Below are 20189 nucleotides of genomic sequence, written 5' to 3'. Positions count from 1 at the left end.
CAGGAGCAGTCTAGGGAGCCTGACATACAGTTGTCTTCGGCTTTTTGCATCTGCAAGATAGTAAGGATTGAGCTACTCAGTATTTCCTCTTCTCTTACTGCTTTTTTCTCTATTTTCCCAGTAATTGTCAAAAATACTTTTTTTTAACTGCCAATGGTCTCTCCATGTGCATTGAAAAGTCCTAACCACAGGTCACATTTACTAATTCCTACCTAGCTGGAAGAGATGTGGGTTGTCGAGTGAGCCCGTCCATGCTAGAAGCATACCATGGTAAACTCTAGCCCACACCCTCATTTGTGTTTAGTAGTGTGGAGGGGAAGGATTTCCAGACTCACAGAAAGACTGCTCCGCTGTCTCCAACTTTGCTCATTGTTTTTTAGCTCAGTGCAGACAACTCTGTACATGGCTGGAGAGAAAGGAGCCAGCTACTGCAGAAAAATGGAAACTGTTCACCCTCACTCAGCAAGGTGGGCACCAAGAAGCCACCATTCAGGAAAAATATCCCAGCCACTCTTCTGCATGTTAGCAGTCTCTTTAGAGCACTTTGCTTTCTTCTGGTGCACGTGCTGGCTCCCTCCAAATTCTAGAGCCACTTTACGTTTCATTTTTTTGTGTTGTTCCTAGTTTCACCCCCACTTTCTCCTTCCAGAGCTCATCACTATTGTGACAAACTTCCAGAGGACCCTGTCACGTGTGATCCAGCTCCTAAGGTGGCCTAATCCTTCCACATCTCTCCCACAGAGAGCCAGGTCATTCTGTCGATCACTGTGGACTCTCTTATCAATATCTATCATCAGACCTGGTGTGAATAACTGTATGATGATATTTGTTTATTTTCTCATTCTCAGATTTCTTGCCTTACAGTTTCAGAATGAAAACCAGAGATGACAGAGGTGAAGCACAAACTTTCCTGTCAAAAGAATGTCACAAGGACAACAGGTGAGTTTAAATCTTCAGATAAAAGGATTCTTTAAAGTGGGGCTGGCAAACTGATTTCGGTAAAGGGTCAAACTGTAAGTATTTTCAGCTTTGCCGACAATACATATGGTCTCTGTTGCAACTATTCAGCTCTGCCAGCATATTATAAAGCACTCGTGCACGATACATAAATGAGAGGATGTTTCTGTGTTATAATAACCCTTTGTTTACAAAACTGAGAATGAGCCATGGTCTGTAGCTGGCTGGCCCTTGATAAAATACCAGGTACTATCACATGAAATACAGCACATTTGACCTGCGAAATAACTTAGCATGTGCTTACAAATTTCCCACGTCAGAGCCCAGAAAGAGAGTTTCTGTCCCCCTTGTATAACTCATTGTTCGTGTGGACTTCATAAACATCCTCAGGAAAGAGTAGGAGCATTCTGCATCGAGGTAAACCAACCTGCACGGGGGCTTTTACAATAGTAATAGATCATCAGGTGAAACTACTTTTTCCAATCAAATAATGGTAATTATGACTTAAGGTTCATTTGGCCCAACTTTTAGTCTGATTCCCAGGGAGACCTACACTGGCATTGAGTCTGTGTGTCACTTATTCAGTAGCTTCGCAGGAACAACTGCATCTGTTGGTGTAATTTAGCTAACTGGTAAACTTGTGGATCACTGATCTGCTGTAGGTGACAGAGGGCACATCGATTCACCTGAATACACACAATGAAGCCATCTCTCCTCTTTCTTTCTAAGATTTTATTTAGAAAGCAATTCATGAACACCAATTTTGAACCAAGGTGGCTTGACCATTTTCATTCTTTTCCCTGTCAGGATGCCAAAAGCATTTAGAGCACTTTACCAAATCCCACTCGCCAAATTTCCATTTTAACATCAAAGCTGTTGGAACCCAGAGACAAAGCACAAAGCCCTCTCAGCCAGTCAACTCCTATTGTTCTGTTTTACACTGGTTAAAAAAATAAATGAATGGCGAAACAGATTGTTTTTGAAACTGATAACACAATTTGTTCTCCTGCTTCATATGTTAGATTTCCGCCTGCAGCAAATATTTACAGCAGAGTTTTAACCCTCTCAAAATCAGCTCAGTTATGTAAGGGCTGCAATTGTCTTTCATAGAGCACCCTCAACAGTGTGGCTTTAAGAACAAAAATGTAGCAACCCCAGACACTGTCCTATGTGCATGGTCAATGTTAGTTATAAGGAGACATGTAGATAGAAAACATAGTCAAAAACTTGTTGTCAATTATTTAGCATTCCCATAAACCATTAGATGGTCAAAAATATCTTTAATTGATTCCATCGCTACCTATGCTACTTATTATTTATTACTGGTAACAAACTTCTCCATGGGAACAGCTAATTGTACTTCCCTGGTGGCCACTTCAAGTGGAATAAGCCCTGCACAGTGCAGCCTAAGATATGCTGAAAGGTCTTCAGCTTTGGGGATTTGATTAAAACTGTATTACACGAACACATCAGCAACCATTGCCAAAACAAAACACTAATTTAAAAAATCCTTCTGCTTTACTGCTTAATACAGTTAAAAGGAGCTTTGTGTGCATGTGTGTATACATTTGTGTGTGTTTGTATGTGTGAGAGGGGGAGAGAAACATGAAGGGTAGTAGCAGGAGAAAGAGTTGCATAAGTTGTCTCTTTTGCAAACAATCCGGTTTAGTGGAAACACTGTGGCATTATGTAGAATAATAAGGCATAAGAAAAGGGTGATCTTGCCAGCTGCATTATGGGTACAAGCAAAATCTCAGACTTGGTGATAGACTGCAAACTACTGTATCAGAAAGCAAATTATCTTGTCCATCCCTCCCTAAATACACACACACACACACACACACACACACACAAACACACACACACTTACTTTAAAAGAAGCATAATTGTTAATCTGCTACTTAGTAGAAAAGACAGATGTTATGGAAATAGTAAGCCACACTCTGCAAGGAGTGTTCTGTGGAAAGAGATTCCATAGGCAGCACTCTACACGGGAAGATTTAGACAATTAAGCAACCGTTGTGAGGCATGCAGATGAATAACACATGCTAAATTAAATCAATACCAAACACTGTGTTGGAAATAGGTTAATTATTTATTTTAAATTTCATGGGAAAAAAGTAAGCAACACTGGAATTTGTCATCTATTCAGAGCAGCATACTGGCCTAGATTTACCATGGAAACTCAGAGCACAGGGTGGCCCAGGAAATCCTTGATGTAGGCCTTTTCAAAAGATTGTTTCCCCATGTAAAAAAAGCAAGATTAAATTTAAAGAAGGTTATGGGTGTGCATAGAATTTGTAGATGCTTAAATATCAAGATGTTGAACTGTTGCTCAGGTAAGTATGGATATTTACCCTGAATTTAAGCCCCTTGAAGGTACTTGTACCTCAGTTTACCCCATTTATCCATATGGACTTAGAGAATAAAAGTCTTTCTCATTTTTTTTCTGAATCAGCTGGTAAGCCAAGATTATCTATAATATTGTGTGAGTGAATCAAAGACAACTGTTGCTAAAAGATAACTATCATAAAGAGTATTTCATATATTGTGATGCACAAAAAGGCCACCAGCTGATACATTTCTTAAGTGTATTGCTTACATGTAGAATACAAAAATGTAAGAACAGAAGTTAAAATAACAGAGCGAGCAAGAGTTGATAGCTTCTATATGTGTCTGTTAAACCTCTATCTGTGACAACAAATATTGTTTTGCACTTGGAAACAACAAGGGAATGAAAATGAACCTTTCACTGAATGTTTAAAAATGATAGTCATGCTAGATACTTGTAGATATTTTATTGAATTTTACTGAAGTCTATGAGATATAAAGTTCTGGCCACATTCTCTAGAACTGAGGAAACTTCAGACTCCAAAATGCTTAATTTTTACCTAAGATCAAGAAGGTGGTCACTGCTAGGTTGAGTCACAAAACCTACATCTAGCTGACTCCAAACTCTGGGATTTTTCTGGTACCATAGCAGGCTGCTGCAAACAGTCTCAGAGGATGTCTGAAAATGCAACTCTTTGTATTGCATGCCTTTGTGTTCACTATAAGAACACAAATCCACTGTAAAGCAATTCCAAAGCAAGTGAGTTTGTGTCTCACATTCCCATCTTATCAATGAGTTGCCTACATAATTTGGCCAAATTGAAATGATGATACTAGATTCATTAAGCACAGATGAGTTAGTTTTTATTCCTTTGTATACCTTTTCAGATATATCCCTCCCACACAAGTTGATTGAAATTGACTTTTCTAGTAGAAATTTTCTTATCTGACATGATCATTAGTTGATTAATTAATAAAGTTAAAGGGGAAATTAAAAGTAAACATTTAATCATTTTATTTTACTTTAAACAAATATACATTCATAAGACCACATTTATGATCCAGCACTACTGCAATGTCAAGATTTGGTTTTTCTCAAATGAAGGAGAATGTAGAAATACTTTCAAAGCAATCGAATGTGGAAGTCACGTTGCTAACCGACCTTTCCCCAAGTTTTTCCACTTGTCTCTCTCATGCCTAATTCCACATCTTTATTTTTAGCAACTTCACATTATTGAGTCATTCTAACGCATACAACTTTGTTTTCATAGAAACAATTGTATTTCTTTTGCATAAATACTTCAAAGTTTACAGAATATTTAATTAGATTTGGTATTATAACAATTATTCCATCACAACCAGTCTACACTAGCTCAGAGTCAAACACTGTGCCTCCTTGGCAAACAATCCATGCAACTGATGCGAACATAAAAATATAGGCCCGCGAGACAGGACATCATTCTGCACTTTTGTCAAAGGGAAGAGCAACAATTAATGCAGCAAACTTGTTATCATTGCAAAGTTATCACAAATCAGATAGAATGATTAGGACAAAGGCATAAGTACTGCTGAGCACCTGAAGTGTCCTCCCCCTTAGGAGTTGGGTCTTGAGTACCCTGGCAGTAAAGTGAGGAAACCTATTGTATGGCTCTTGGAGTTCCATCTCATGGATTCCTGGGGAGAAAAAACACCTGCAGGTTCACCTCCAATAAGAACTGAGCTTGAAGATAAGTCACGAATGTCTTCATGGGGTGAAGGTAGAGGATCTTGTGGAGTTATTACGTGTGATCTTTCAGATTCCTCATTAATGGCATGAATTATGGGATTTATTGGGGTTTCCGCATTAAGCTGGTACCAGACGTGCTGCATCCTTATGGGTGTCACTTATCGTGTTCTCCCCTTGCTCTTGCTGAAGCAGGAGATGGAGTGAATGAGCAGCGAAGAGCTCTTGCGTCTCTTACCTCCACTCTGGCCTGGTCTCCGTCCATTCCTTCTACATCAGCGACTCTCCCAGGACAGCATTCAATAAGTGATGACACTCACAATAGGTATGGAAAATACACATTTTTTTATCTGTAGAATTAGTCTTCTCTTAGAACTCCGGAAGGTTTTAAGCGTTTGGATTTGTGGAAAAAATAAAATACATGTTTTGTATAATAGCAGACAATGTATTCAACTTGGATTTTGGCCAAAAATTTCAAAAATAGTACAAAAAAATGGATGGCATTTCTATTCCTTAAAAAGACTAAGGATTCCATTAACCAACACAAGTTTAAATATAAATCTTGTACATAAAAACTACAGGACTGGATCATCTTAGTCCTTTGGCAGTTCCATTCTTTCATAGAATATATTTTATATGAAAGAATATTTCTTTCCTTGAATATATATATAGACATTTTTGTTGTTGTTTTAATTTTTTGATACAGGGTCTTAGTAAGTACCTCAGGCTGGTCTTGAACTCACTATGTAGCTCAGAAATGGTGCTAGACTCATGGTAATTCTCTTGACATAGTATATGGATTGCTGGGGATTGCAGAGAGGCATGTCCACCTCACTCTTTTGACCATTTAAACGTGAATATAAAAACCTTGGAACTGTTGAAATTTAGAGCGAGAAAGGAATTCAAATGATATCTCATCCAACTTTGCCAGTGCCAGTAAGAAAAAGATTACAGGCTAAAGTGCTGAGTAAGCTGGAATAAGAACAAGGGAACCTTCTTAACCCTGCAAGTCATTCCATTCACCCACTACCTCAATACTCTGCAATTTGCTTGTTTTGAGGTGGTCCCAAAGATTAAATTAATGAAAGTGTAGACTGGGTAACACATCATTGAGTTTAAGAAATATTTGACAAACGTATTTTTTTGTTAACTCCTGAGAAGAGTCTCTGATGTATATAGGAAATAGATGCTATTATTATCATCATCATCATCATTTTTATTATTGTCATGTATCCTCTATAGTGATGAGTATTCTACACGGTCTGTGTGATTCCTTGGCAGGTATGGAACACAAAAGATTTAAGCTGCAAATAAAGTATTTTGAGTCAGTACTACACCAACCAACAAGTTCTGTGATGACTTTATCCTAGTGTACCAGATATCTTTGCTGTTGTGCACAAGTATACTTCCTGAAGAATGAGGTCAGAATACTCTTTCAAATAATATTCTTTCTACTCCATAAATATGAGATTGAATTTCTAAATTATGAATATGAGGGATGCTTTCAAAATGTCTTCTTCCTTTACATTCAACTCATATTTTCTCCCCAAAATCTGCATTCCAATCCCTAGCATTTCTCATCTCAGTCAGTGACAAAAACGATCACACAATTTTTCCAAGTTGCAACTTGAAAATTATTCGTGGCTATTGATTTTACCTTTCTGTTGCTTTAAGTCCATCAGAAAATCCTATTGTTTCTTGTCTTAGTTACTGTTCTTATTGCTGAGGCGAAATACACAAGTCCCAAGATCAAAAGAAAAAAGACTTATTTCAGTTCAGTTTGTAGGAACTCCCACCCATAGTCAGCTGGCTCCCAGGCAGGCTGCATGGCAGAGGAGCATCACAGAGAAGAAACAGTCCATGGCAAAGCAGGGCGGGCAGAAGACTGCAAAGTAAACAGCAGAACAAAAGAAGCAACCACAAGCCCGCCTCTCCCATGTGTCTCATCCAGGATACACGTCTTTGATTGGTGCTTCCCACACCCAAGATGGAACACACAATTCCAGCATCACAAATTTAACACTAGCGTCACACAGCCTAGACCAGCCACCTCTGAAAAGCCCCATCTGTGACTGCTTGAGACTTCAGAGGAATATCTTCATGCACGCCATAACAGAGCTCCCTGCGAAATCTCTTTTGTGTCTTCTAGACCTTTATCTCTCCATTTCTACCACCTACCCGCCATGGTCTCTTACCTGTGATACAGAGACTGCTCCTAAATATGCAGTAGTTTCCAATTTTAATCCTTGCTCCTTTTAACCCACTCATTATAGCAGCCAAAACTACTGTATATTCTTAAAAACCAAATCAGATGGTGCCGATTTCTGCTTAGAAAATCCCCTATTCTTTTCTGCCCCAAGGTATCTCTGCTCTGATCCTTTACTGGAATTGTTTTACACTCTTCACTTGGCTAGTTCCTTCTCATTTTACAGATAGCAGAATAAATATCACCTTCTCAAAGGGCTTTACTAGCTATCTTCTCTAAAGTTGACTCACGTTCTATTATCTCAGATTTGTTTATTACATGGTATATTTCAAGGTTTGTGATTATTTTGTTTCTTTGTTTTTAATCTACCAGAGAGAAGGATTATGTTTGTTTCCTGTATCCCTTTATCCTCATGGCACACAGTGAATTCTCTATAAATTTCCACTGGATGGATAGATGGATGGACAGGTAGATGGATGCAATCACTCAGTTGTCTTAAGCACCTGGGGCTAGTTTTAAGAATCTGGCAATATGTGGAAATAGAGGCCAAAACTTTATGTAAAACAAACAAAAGATTCGACTTATAAAGGGACAATGAAATTCATTTTTGTTATCATTACATAGCTCCACTCCTGAAACAGCACATGGGCTTCAGAAATGCATCCTCCATGAATGAGTGAAGTAGCCTCTCTAATAACAGTTGGATAAAGCTAAAAGATAAGGTGAGAGTCGTACTGTGTGGATGAACAGCTATATGTGAACACGCAGAAACTGTTTTGTGATTAGCTCTATTGTTGAGGATGTCATTACTCAGGCAGTGATTAAAAGTTCTTTTATTAGAATTCATTGTTTAATACCTAGATAAGAGGGGTCATCAGTTCTGAACCCAGCTATTCCAGTCTCTTCCTTGATTGTAAACAGCTTTTTCAACTCCTTGGGATCTCAGTCCTTTCCCCCTTTAAGACTTTGGCTATTAGTGCTACAATGTTACAGTAATCAAGCTAATATTACTAGCAGCAGGGATACTACTACTACCATTATTACTAATATTAACACTAAAAATTTACAATGTGGAAAAGGTTTATTTATTCATGTTAACAATTATAGAAATAAAATTAAAGACCCAGAAACTTCGAGTTTCTTTGTTTATATGAGCTCTTAATGTAGTAAGAAATAAGGAAGACATGTCACCTATCAAAAAGAAGAAAGTTATTGTATATCAATTCACACAATAATTCTTTTGTAATGAATAACACCTAAAATTTCCAAAGCACGTCTATTCCAGAATTTATTGTGGAATCCACCAGAAAGAAAGCTTTTGTATTCACAAAGTAACAAAATGTTGATGAACATGTGAAAATAAAGGAAGATCTCTGCCAAAAAATGTTGAGTGGTATATCTGAAAGGAGATTCAGGTATACATTTAAGAAGAAAGGAGATTAGTTTCTACGCAAAGAGCAAAAGTGAACCATTGTATAGAAGAATGGAGAAATCAAAAATGTCCTTTATTAGTTGAATTTTTAACTTTCTAAATTGGTGACATAGTTTTTTCTTTGTTACTTTTCCCCATCACCCAGAAGATTAAAAATTCCCATTTTCAAAAATTAAGAAACATTACATAAAATGTCAAATATATTACCATTAACAAGGGTCAGAATCACCAATCTGTATTTTATTAAATTACACAACAGTAACTAAGATTCTGAGAATGAGATTAAATTATTTTTCTAATTTGTGCTCCACATACTGAAGGTATAATCTGGACACATAGTTTATACACACCAGAAAGAGGAACATAGTATTATTGCCTTTGGGAATATTATGAAGATTAAAAGCCACAATCCATGTAAAATTTGCCAAGTCTCAGTAACACTTAATAAAATGTTTGCTATTATTATTAACAAGGCTTTTCTTCTAAAGCTTGCTGGAATGCATTGCCTAATCGTTTAACCACAGAATCATTAAGATAGACTTCGAGAGAGGGAATTGACCAGGAAATACAGAAATGTCCTGAGCTACTACTACAATCTTGATGCAGTAGTCAATCTGATTATAACCCATTTTGAGAATCTTTCAACAGCTCCCTAGAACATCTGAATACAGCCCTGCATGTGTGTGACAGTCTTCATGACCAAAGGAGGCTATAGATATAGGATCTGAAGTTGAACTGTCTACGTTTGAATATTAGCTTTGCTGCCTACTGTGTGACCTTGGACAAGTTGCCTTACTTCTCTGTACTTCAAGTTTATCTTGCAAATGAATAGCTCATAAATTTGCTATGAGAATTAAATAAGTCAATGGATGTATACACTTCAAATAATTCTGGCACATTATAAACACTATTTTTTATATTTTATTATGATTATAACAGGTAGTAAGAAAATAGAATTTGCATTACCAGATTGCTGCTGAATATTGAGATACCTGGATCAGGAACTAGCTACTTTCCTTTGAATGGTCTTCGCCTTTTTATTATAACATAAGTGAAAAGAAATAAAGTGAGTGAGCCCTGGGCTGAAAAGGAAGAAAGAGAAATGCCATCACTAGAAGTCTGAAATGCCATCACTAGAAGCTCACTGTAATCAAGTGCAGGAAACCATAAGGCATACCACTGCAAGTTAAGGGAAGTGCTTGTGTAATCTCTGTGTTGTTGGTCCATTTGCATGATCCAAAGTTATCCTTGTCCTATTCTACATAGTACGAAATAGCAGTTAGTTAAATTCAGTGGCTGAGACTACCTGAAATATCAGAAGAGCAACAGATATTCCAGGAATCTTCCACAAAGTGAATACAAAATTTGGCATCCTGATATGCAGAAATTGGGGTGGAAGGAATTGGGGCTCCCTGGAATCTACTGTCTGCCTCTGCCTTTCCCAAGGATGACTCAAAATGTTGTGAGTTTGATCAGAAAACTGTGGACTACAAAGATAGAGCTGAGACCTTGATTGCTGAGAAGGAACAGATAAATTAAAAAGATGATGTGGGCATTCTCGAAAGCAATTGAGTCTCCATCTTTGCAGCCTCAGCACAGTAAAAGTGAAAGACTTTGTGCAGAGGAGAAATGTGTAGAGTGCCATGTTCCAGAATGGCAGCAGAGGCCACAGGAAGGTCCAAAATGGCAGCTGCCACAGTAGGTTGCAGAATGGCAGCAATACAGACAATCTATTCCTCACAATCAGGTTCAGAGTGCTGAGCAATCCAGGGACTCAATTCCAATGGCCAAGAGAGAGGAAATCCCGGCTACTGCTCTGGCTAGCAGTAGGCCCTGACAGCATCCACATGTCACTGGTTTTAGGTGCCCAGAGAATGCACAAGTTCTGAGGTTAAAAACACTTCCACCCTGATTCCATAGGGTCTGGGAGTGTGGGCAGTGTGCCCCTGAGAGGGCAGTATGTGAAGCTTTAAGTGTGAAGTCAAAGGTGTAACAGAGAGCCCAAAAGTCTGGAAAAGCCAGCAGGGTGGACTGTCTAAGAAAACTTGCAAGGAGAGAGCAAAGCCAGCCCAAGAGAGAAGCAGTGGGAGCTAAAACCACTGGAAATGCTATAGAGTTGAGTCACCCAAGACCTTTGGAGCTCACAACCAGATTTCTTTAAATGCTGAGTGAGGAACTCCAGGATTTAATGTTAATCCTGCTAGATTTTGGACTTCCTTTAGTCCCATTCCTTTGTATCCCTCGATTTGTACCCTCTGGAATGGTACTGTTTATCTTGTATCATTTAATATTGGAAGTGTTTAGTTTTGTTTTCATTTGTACAGGTGGTTATCGCTGCAAGTTTGCCTTAAAACTTGGAGGAGACTTAGGACTTGCACTTTTCACCAATGCTGAAACTGATAGGACTTTGGGAGCTCTTGGAGATGGACTGAATGTCTTTTGCGCAAAGGATGTGCATGAGTCTTTGGGGGTCCACATGTGAAATGTTATGGTTTATGTTTGGATGACACTCCTCCAAGCCTCATGCAATTACCCAGAAGATGAATCTAGCATTTGTCACTGGGTCATTGTCTAGTGCTGGGATTAGCAGTGTGAGTGTTGTACCTGTCCAGGGGCAGGTAGCTGGCATACTATATAAGGGAGGAAAGGAGGAGTGCTTTTCCTCTTTTGTCCTTTCTCTCTTGTTGTTTGTGGCCACCATGAATGGCTGCCCCTCAGTCACTCCATCCTGCCTTGGAGCCAGCTGAGTGTGAACTGAAACATCAAAACACGGTAAGCTAAATAAACTTTTATTTGCTTCACTTGGGCATCAGGTATTTTGTCTCAATAACAAGAGAAAAGTAACCAAGACAACCCATAAACAATCCAGCCTCAAAACCATGATCTCTTCATTGAAACAATAACAGTTCATTTTTGACAGTGTGACCATTGATAGCTTTGACCATTGATAATGCAATATTTTTGGAGATTACAATTATAATTAGTATTAGAATATTACACAAGACAGTTTAATATTGATATGGTATGTGTGACCATGAGGGCTTTGAGGCGGGAAAGAGTTCAGAAGAATGAGAAACCTATTATAGGCACAGGAAAATATTACATTTCAATGTATTGCTTTGTTTACAAAGATATTTTCTATGTAAGATTATAAGTTTCTTGATGTTGTGAAATCATGTCATTTATTTTAATTTTTATTCCCTGAATATAGTTTAGGAAAAAGGAATGAACAATGATAAAACAAAGCACACAATAACATGTAAAGAATGAAATATAAAGAGCAGTCAGAAAGCAGAACAGGAGAGAAGACAAAGTTTCATTGGTCTCCCATTTGTCTGGGGATTGTGTCTTCATGATGCTCTTTATTCTATTCCTTTAAAAAACTTTAACTCAGGGTCAAGGATTTAGCTCAGTGGCAAAGTATCATATACTCATGATTACCTGCTCAGTGCTGCCTGGGCTGAGGTTTCAAAAACAAGCAGCGAAAGAGATAGTTACATCAGTACCAAGCAAATCTGTTGCTTGAAGGCAAATGTACATGCCTTGCTATTTACAATATGGTACCCAGAGCTTATTACAAATGCAGAATCTTGGGCCATTCCTGGGTTCTACAGAATCAAAGATCTGCTCCAGGGGATTCACGGGCACTACTTTAAGTGCTGAGGCTCATATACCCGCATAGGGACGAGAGTCTGTTGGCCCATTGTGTATGATTTGTAGAGTATCCGTGAGGTTAGAGGAGCCCGTGTTTTGAAGACTGAGTGACTGGGAAAACAAAGATGGCAGTAGCTAAAATAAGGAAGATAAGATGAGGAACTGGTTTTGAAGTAGGAGTGAGAAAGAGACAGAAAGATGCCACTTGGGTTTGGAAAAGAGGAACTTACCGCTCACACTTTGTGCCAATCAAATCAATAGCAATCACACGTAGTTTGCTTCCAATATTCAGAATCCCCACATGTACAGAGAAACTAAATGAGAGGGAAAAACAAAGAAAATATTTTTGGTTAAATATATGCAAAAGAAACTCATCATTTACAGGTACCTAAACCCCTAAAAAAGCCCAAAGAGGAAGTCACTATTGCCATCTCTGTGTCCTCGGTAAGAAGATTCTGTCTCGAGGCTGAATTCCATCAGCCAACTCTTCCTCTTTTCCCTTCCTGCCTTTGTGTATTTAATACTTTGAAAAACAATCCTCTTAATTTCCTCTAAAACCCATTTTGGATATCCACACTGTGTAAAATGTGTGTAAAAAGCCTCTTAACACAATTGTTTTCAAATGACACTGTCAATGTATTTTTCCTCATTTTGTAATCATTAATATTCACTGTTGCTTATAATAACCTCACATGAGGCTAGAACTGAAATCTGTTTTCTTTCAAAATTTTAAAAACCTTAACCCTCATTGTGTGTCACCATTACTCTTTATTTGTCATGTTTAGTGATTTTGTTAGGTTCTTGAGAGATAACTGAAACACTGATTTTTTCTTGAACAAAACAGCCTCCAATCATTTAGATGAACTTTGCAAAAATATGTATATGAAAGAGGGAGAGGCTAGGAAAGACTGAGTACTATTTACTATAATGCACCTTTTATTGTTAGGTCTCAAAGTGTTTCCACAAATATTAATGTATCACCTTACTTTCCTGAGAAACAAGTCAAGATGTATAATCAGGTTCTACAAATGAGAAATCTCAAAGCATAGATTGCCCAAAACCTTAATAAAGATCTTCAGGGAGGGAGGCTACAACTAAGTGTCCAGATACTGATGATTCCATCACAAGACTTTGGTTCCTTGATCCTCGTGTTTGCACTAACCCAGGACGGAGTGTTTTGTTCCAAAGTATAGTCTTCCCCTTCCCTTTCTACAACTCTGTCACCTTCTGCCAACAGAAAGTGCTCTTTATCACTTTCCGTTCTCCCAGAACAGAGTAAAATAAATGTGTGCTCACTTGTGCCTCTGTGTGTGTGTGTGTGTGTGTGTGTGTGTGCGCGCTTGCATGCATTCCCGTACTCCCACATTCATGAGAGGGAGAATGTGTATTCATTCAATATCTAACAGAATAGTTCACATACTTAAAGTTTTCAAAGAAAGATTACTTTTAGGATTATTTTTATCATTGTTTTAACTAGCAGTCTGAAGACAGAAATCTCATTCTAATTTTTGTTAAAGGCAAAAGACAGACCCCAAACTAATCTTTAAAGTTTTAGTACCTAAAGGAAGGGTACCCGCACTTAGAGGCTGGACTTTTGTCTTGCACTAGCTGAGTTCTGGCTGAATGTCTTCCAGGATTTGTTCTTATGGGTTGGGAAAGTGAAAGCCACTCAGCTCTTTCCCACTGAATCCTTTTGGGTTTGCCCCTAGCACATAGTTCCAGCACCGTGCCATGCACAATGGTAATCAGTACACATTGAAGATCACTTGAAAATTATGCCACAGTTGCTCTTCGCTGACCTTTGTGGTCGGATGAGGTGATGAGGTGGCACACAGATGAGTAAAGGAAAGGCCCATCTTCAGAGATGACCAGTGGGAGGTAGAATACCTGAGCAGAGAGCTGGCCTCAGATCACACTGTCAGGGGTGCCATCATACTTTGTAGACAATGTTTTGCCCTTCATGATCTTATTTAATCCTTTCCTGAATTTTGGCCCATGCATCACCAACATTTCAAAACACATTCTGAATCATCACACCCATAGTTAATTAAGAAGGTTCTTGCTTCCCAAGAGGCCCAGGCTCTGAACTCCCTGTCCTGCTGGCATCCTAACGCTCTGTGCCAAGGCTTCCCCCAGGCACTGGGCAAAGATGACTTCATTGCACTGTGGGTCCCACACAGTTTTCAGGGCAGCTTTACACAGTGGCCCAGTAGTGCACACGCTGAGCTTCAGATTCGGTCCAAACCTTATTGTCTGCCCTGCATTTTTAATAATAATGGCTATCATTACTGCTGATTGTAACAGTAACTCTCTGAACAAAGCAAGAATCTTATTAATGATGATTGTGAGACAAGAATTCTGAACTAAAATAATGACATAATTTCAAGTTTTGATCCTAGGAAATTAAATGTGGGCCCAAAAGTCAGGGGAATTAAAGCATAGTCTACGTAATGGCCCACAAACCATTATTGCTCCCTCTTGCTGAAAGTTAAGTTGAGGACAGATTCAGGATTACTACTGTTACTAGAACTTGGTGGCAGTGAAAGTTTTTCTTTTTTATTTTATTAGAAACAATTTGCAAAGTATTCAGTCGGTTGAAATGTTAATAAAAATTCCTACAGTTTTGTATTGTGGAATGGAAAATAAATGCTAAAATTCTTAAGGTTAAGCATAAACACTTTAACAATAGATATTTTTTTCTCATGTGTTTAAGTAGGGCCCTATAATTGGTGTGCCCGTTTCCTTAAAAATATATAATAAATTGAATAGGATAATAATGTTAACTGTTCGTGAAATAATTCCACTTATTTTCTATTTCCTAACATGTGCTAATATAGAAAACACAAATTGGATAATGCCAGATAGCATTAAGAAGTCAAGATGGATATATTTTTTAAAGGTTAAAGTACTTTTAATAGTACATTTCATTTCTAAGTTTTCCTATTTTTCCCCTTTCTTTCCTTTCTTCTCTTCTAGTAGAGGTGTTAAAACAGCTTAAATGGAAAAAAAAATAAATCTGAGAAAAAGAAGTGAAGAAATTCTGCATAAAGAATAAAATGTAAAAAATAACTTGTATATATACAAAAATGTTTTTGCAGTATAACTTATACTGCAGTTTTGCAGTATACGTTTTTGCAGTTTTATTCTTGAAGAAATTTTTTACTCTCCAAAATGTCTCCATTTGTGAACTTAATCTATTATCTCTGCTCAATTTGTATGATACAGTTAATCTTTCTTGTTTTCCAATCTTTACTGTTCACCCCTAAACAGATGAGTCACTGAAAACACAGGTTAAATACAGTTTTTAGAGTCCCATTTTCCAAGAGACTCTGATTTAATAAGTTCAGTGTTAGGCAAAGAAGTAGGCATTTTTAACCAGCACAACTGGAGGCCTGTGAAGCAAATGGTCCAGAACTCTAATTTTCAGCAATGTGCAACCTACAAACAAAACAGACATTAATAGTCTTGAGACAGCTATGATTTGGTGGAAACAAACTTCAGTAGAAAGTAAAAACGAACTAATTAACCACTCAAAATATAGCACATGTGGATCTTTTAATGAAGTGATTACTGTAACTGTTATGTGGCCTGTAACATTCTTTTAATGGAAGAAATAAACAGCTTACAAAATCAGGCATAAAGTAACAGAGAAAAGTGAGCATATAAAAGGGGTAGGTGGGTTTAAGGACACCATTTTTGTATTATTTTTTACAGCCTAGGATTCATAATCCTTAAATATTTCTCAACAATTGTTTTTCATCATTTTATGCAATACAATTATTTTGTTTATTATTCAATAAACAAATCCAAGAAGAGTTATTTAAAGCCCAAGAAGAGTTTCCTTTGGTTGATTTAAGGCCTTTGTCTAAGAAATAGATCTGAAGACCTCTTCTGAAGACCATTGGATTCAAAGGGTTTATGTTTGACCTCAATACAAAACTTGTACTAAATTTGGCAAAATGTGGTGCCTGTGGAAGGGAAGAAAATTATGGTACTGTGGTTGGTGTTTAATGACTTTTGGAAAGTACTTGACATGTACATTCACATTATGCTTTAAAGATTCTTTAACGAGGCATTTCCCAAGAAGTGTTGATGATAATCTGTGGTGGACTGATTGGTAGTATTTACGTACTTTTGAGGGACCACAGGGTTACATTTGTGTGAATGAGTTACTTCCTCTTAAATAAATGACTCCTCTTTCACATGCTCAATAATACTTAGATTTCACCTTTTTTCCCTCTGCTCTCCCAGAGAAGTTTCTGTCTCTCCTGTCATTTGTTGTTGTTGTGGTGAAGTTATTTTTCTCACTGCGTCCCACCCACTCTAGTTACCCTGAAGGTCTTTTCCACTGTAGAAATGCTGTGAATGCGCAAAAAGGAAGTTTTTTATCTCCAGATCAGCAACTCAAAACTACAGCGTGATCAGAAGTGACATCACCATGTGGTTTCATTAATAATATTTAGAGGAGAACAAGCTATTTTCAGTCGTTCTCTTAGTGTACAAAACCAATGCATCCTCCTAAGTTCATTCCCTATCTGCTTCCCCCCCTCTGAATAGAACCCAGGATTCCTCTTAGGATGATGCTTTCTCTTCTGTTCCCAGTCTATGTTGAAAAGTGTATGACCCTTCGTGTTTTGCTGGTTTGGAGCAACAAAAACAAAACAAAGCAAAGCACATTAACACTATTGACTTGGTAACTTTCTTTTCCCAGAATAAGATCTGAAGAGAATTCAAGAAAACCACAGATACTAGAACTGATGAAGCCTACTTCCTGTGAATTTGTGTGGCTTGCTCATCAAGACATACCCATTTCTATTCTTATTCTTTGTTCTGTAGTCAGTATTTCTGCAGTTGTCTGTGGACCCTCATTAGCAAAAAGCCATGATTTTTACATATGAGAACACTGGTCCAGTCCTGGCGCCATAGCAACAGAGTCCTGAAGACTGTGGGGATTCACCCGGGCTTCTGTGGGGCTGGTGATGGTGAAGAAATTGGATAGTTTGTAGTGGTCGGGCCTAGGAGAAAGCATTCACCTTTGCTAGGTGATGAGCTCTCTGCTTTAGTTCTCCAGAAAAGAAATCGTATACACATATATGTATTTTAATGAATGGAAGACAATGAGGTAAAAAGTGATGTATGAGAAAAACAGAAATCTGCACATTTCTTTTATAACTGAGGAATTCGGAGTATTGGGAAAGAATTTGAATATTAGGCTGTTTTTTGTCACCTAACATTGTTTAGGAATCCCATGGCATGGATCCATGAAAAATGTTATCAAATTCTACACTATTTTCACAACAAATACCATCACATTCTACAATCACGAAAAATCATTTATTTAGTCTCTCTGAGCTTCACTTCTCTTCAGTCAACAATCAAGATTCTTAATCCCATTATCTGGCCTTTTGAGATGGTTAATTCCTTGTTGTAGGAAGCTATGACATATTCTGGAGAGTATTTTCCAGCAGAACTGGTCTCTATGCTCTACAGAGCAATATCACCTATCATAGTCTCCAGACACTGACAATGCAGTTCCCTGGAGGAACAAGACAAAATAACCCTTAATTAAATACTACTTATTTAAAGTAAATAGTTAAAATTTATGACAGCTTCCTGTTCTAAAATTCTACTTGTAAACATCCTAAGATTATTGATATATAGCCAATCTGTTCATACAAGAGAACTGTTTTCAACTCAATTCATATCTGTAAAGATAAGAAAAACAGGAAGCAAAATATTTTTCTGAATTGTGAGTAGAACTAATTAAAGATTTAATGGTAAGAGTATCTTTATCATTAATTCAGTTAGAACTCAAATCCAAATATGTACTGAGAGCCCATTTTATCTTCATAAGCATTCTTCCCATTGATAACCATTTAATTTTTTCTTTTTATGAAATAACAATAGGAGATACAATCTGTTGAACATTCATTAAGCTATATGCTTTCAGTATAATATCTCACCTAGAGGGTGTGGCAGTTTGTATTAGCTCTAAGCTACAGAGACAGGAAGCTAAAACTAGGAGTATCTAAAACTCACCAAGACTCACCCTGCTAACAAATGGGAAAACAAAAACTCAAAGTCAGACATATCTTTTTCAAAATGGTTTGATGGTCATTATATTACATTGGTTCCTGAGTCATTTTGCCGGACATTATTTTAAGCTAATAATAATAAATTTATTTATTGTGGTGTCTGTAAGTTTGGTACAGTAATTTAAAAAATATTATTTTTTTAATATGGAAAATTTAGGGAGAAGGAGGTTTTGCTATTTGCCCAAGATCACACACTAGTAGGTGGCAAAGCTGAGATTTCAACTCAGTCTATGACCTCAGCCACTACTTTCTGTTGCCTTTCAACATAAAAAGTTTCATTTCCTGCCCTTGGCACCCTATGAGTCAATGCAAATGAGTATTCTTTTCAGGTTGTTCACTTTTTGGTAGATTTTTCAATGGCAAGAAGTGCCATCAGTCTCTTTTTCTGAAAAAAGGGATTGGTGTAGAGAATAAGAATAACACTCAAATGTTAGCTGGTACAGTAAGAAAGATTCTCTCTGTACCCTTACATAGAAAAAGAGATTTGACCTGCATTTCTCCCACTAAAGGTAAGCATCTTGAAACGTCCTCAAAGACACTGCTGTCCAAGATCTGACCGCAGCAATCCAGTTATTCTCTTGTCCTACTTACTGAGTAGTTTGTCCCATGCATTCTACGAGTTTCGGGGGGCGGGGGTGGAACCATCAATAAGTTTGATTACTGAAAAGCTCAAACATGAATGAATTGTAGGAAAAACTCACACTGAAACAAGCGTAAAACAAGACTCTTTCCAACAAATCTTGTTGTGCTGTTGTTTTGTTTTGTTTGTGATATAGGCTCATCAAACAGTTTTAAATAAAGAAGGAACAGAGTTAGATTTTTGCTTTAGAAAGACTGCGTCTCACTTCTGTATGAAATATGAATGATGTTCACATGTATCCGAGAATGACTCTGCCATTCGGTTGCCAAAATTTTTGTTCCTGGAATTTATAGTTTGTTATCCAAACATAATGGACTAACAGAGAACAAAGCATCAATTTGGCTCGATCCCTTTTGTCATTGCTCTACCTTGAAGATAATTAAACAGGACCACTTGAACCTCTCTGGCACAAATTTCCATAAGCAACAGGGCCTAGAGAAGGTAGTTATTGCCTTGCTTAATCTTCTTCTACTACAATAGAAACGGCCTGACTTTAAGAGTTTACCAAATCTTAGTGTTGGTAAAAAGTAAGCAGTGGCAAAATTTAACATTTTGTGCCTACAAGGCATCTAAACATTCACTCTCAGACCATTAATAAACTTGCATTTTAAAAATTCTTCTTTTTATGTAGTGAAAATTCAAAGCCGAAGAATGTTATTGAACCTGCCCTTGGTCTCAAAGCCAAGAACGAAATCTACAGCTGAGGCCCTTTGTGTTTCTCAATGGATTAAAGAAGAGTTCACACTGCATGGAGTTGGACCTCTGACCATGGAAAGTGATATCTTAAAATGCTTAGGTTCTATATCCTACTATTTAGGTAGTAGTAAAGGGACAATTTTCCATTTTTAACTGACAGGAAGAAATCCAGACAATGCACACAAATTAATGAGGATGGTCCCCAAAAGTTATATAACACAAAGAGAAAAATCACTATAAATTTCTCTTCTGAGCATCACTTCAACTTCCAATGACCACCAGGTGGAAGAAGAGGCCAAATGGATGCACTCATAGTTGCATACAGTAACTATGGTCATGTCAACAGTCAGCAAAATTTCCAGTATACGTAGAATTAAGCAACCCATTTCTTTGTTAAGTATATTAGACCTTCCACTGTCTACAATAAAGAAGCCTCCCAAACTATTTCCCAAGAC

The 20189-nt window shown here is 37.6% G+C and overlaps 2 long non-coding RNA genes across 2 annotated transcripts in view; one reads left to right on the top strand and one right to left on the bottom strand.

The window, feature by feature from the left end:
* LOC134477835 (uncharacterized) overlaps positions 1–20189 on the bottom strand; it is a 29802-nt gene that overhangs the window by 2140 nt on the left and 7473 nt on the right. Inside the window, exon 2 of the long non-coding RNA XR_010050071.1 lies at positions 12534–12617. This is a non-coding gene — a long non-coding RNA (uncharacterized LOC134477835). The remainder of the gene's footprint in view (positions 1–12533; positions 12618–20189) is intronic.
* Positions 330–12968, top strand: LOC134477834 (uncharacterized). Its single transcript, XR_010050070.1, has 4 exons — positions 330–467; positions 865–939; positions 5207–5336; positions 6293–12968. It is a non-coding gene; the product is annotated as an uncharacterized LOC134477834 (long non-coding RNA).

The sequence above is a fragment of the Cavia porcellus genome, unplaced genomic scaffold, assembly GCF_034190915.1.
Source record: "Cavia porcellus strain 051 isolate PalLab524CR breed Dunkin Hartley unplaced genomic scaffold, mCavPor4.1 scaffold_10, whole genome shotgun sequence".
Lineage (NCBI taxonomy): Eukaryota > Metazoa > Chordata > Mammalia > Rodentia > Caviidae > Cavia > Cavia porcellus.
Note: the sequence above shows the minus strand (reverse complement) of the source record. Positions and strands in the feature narration are given on the sequence as shown.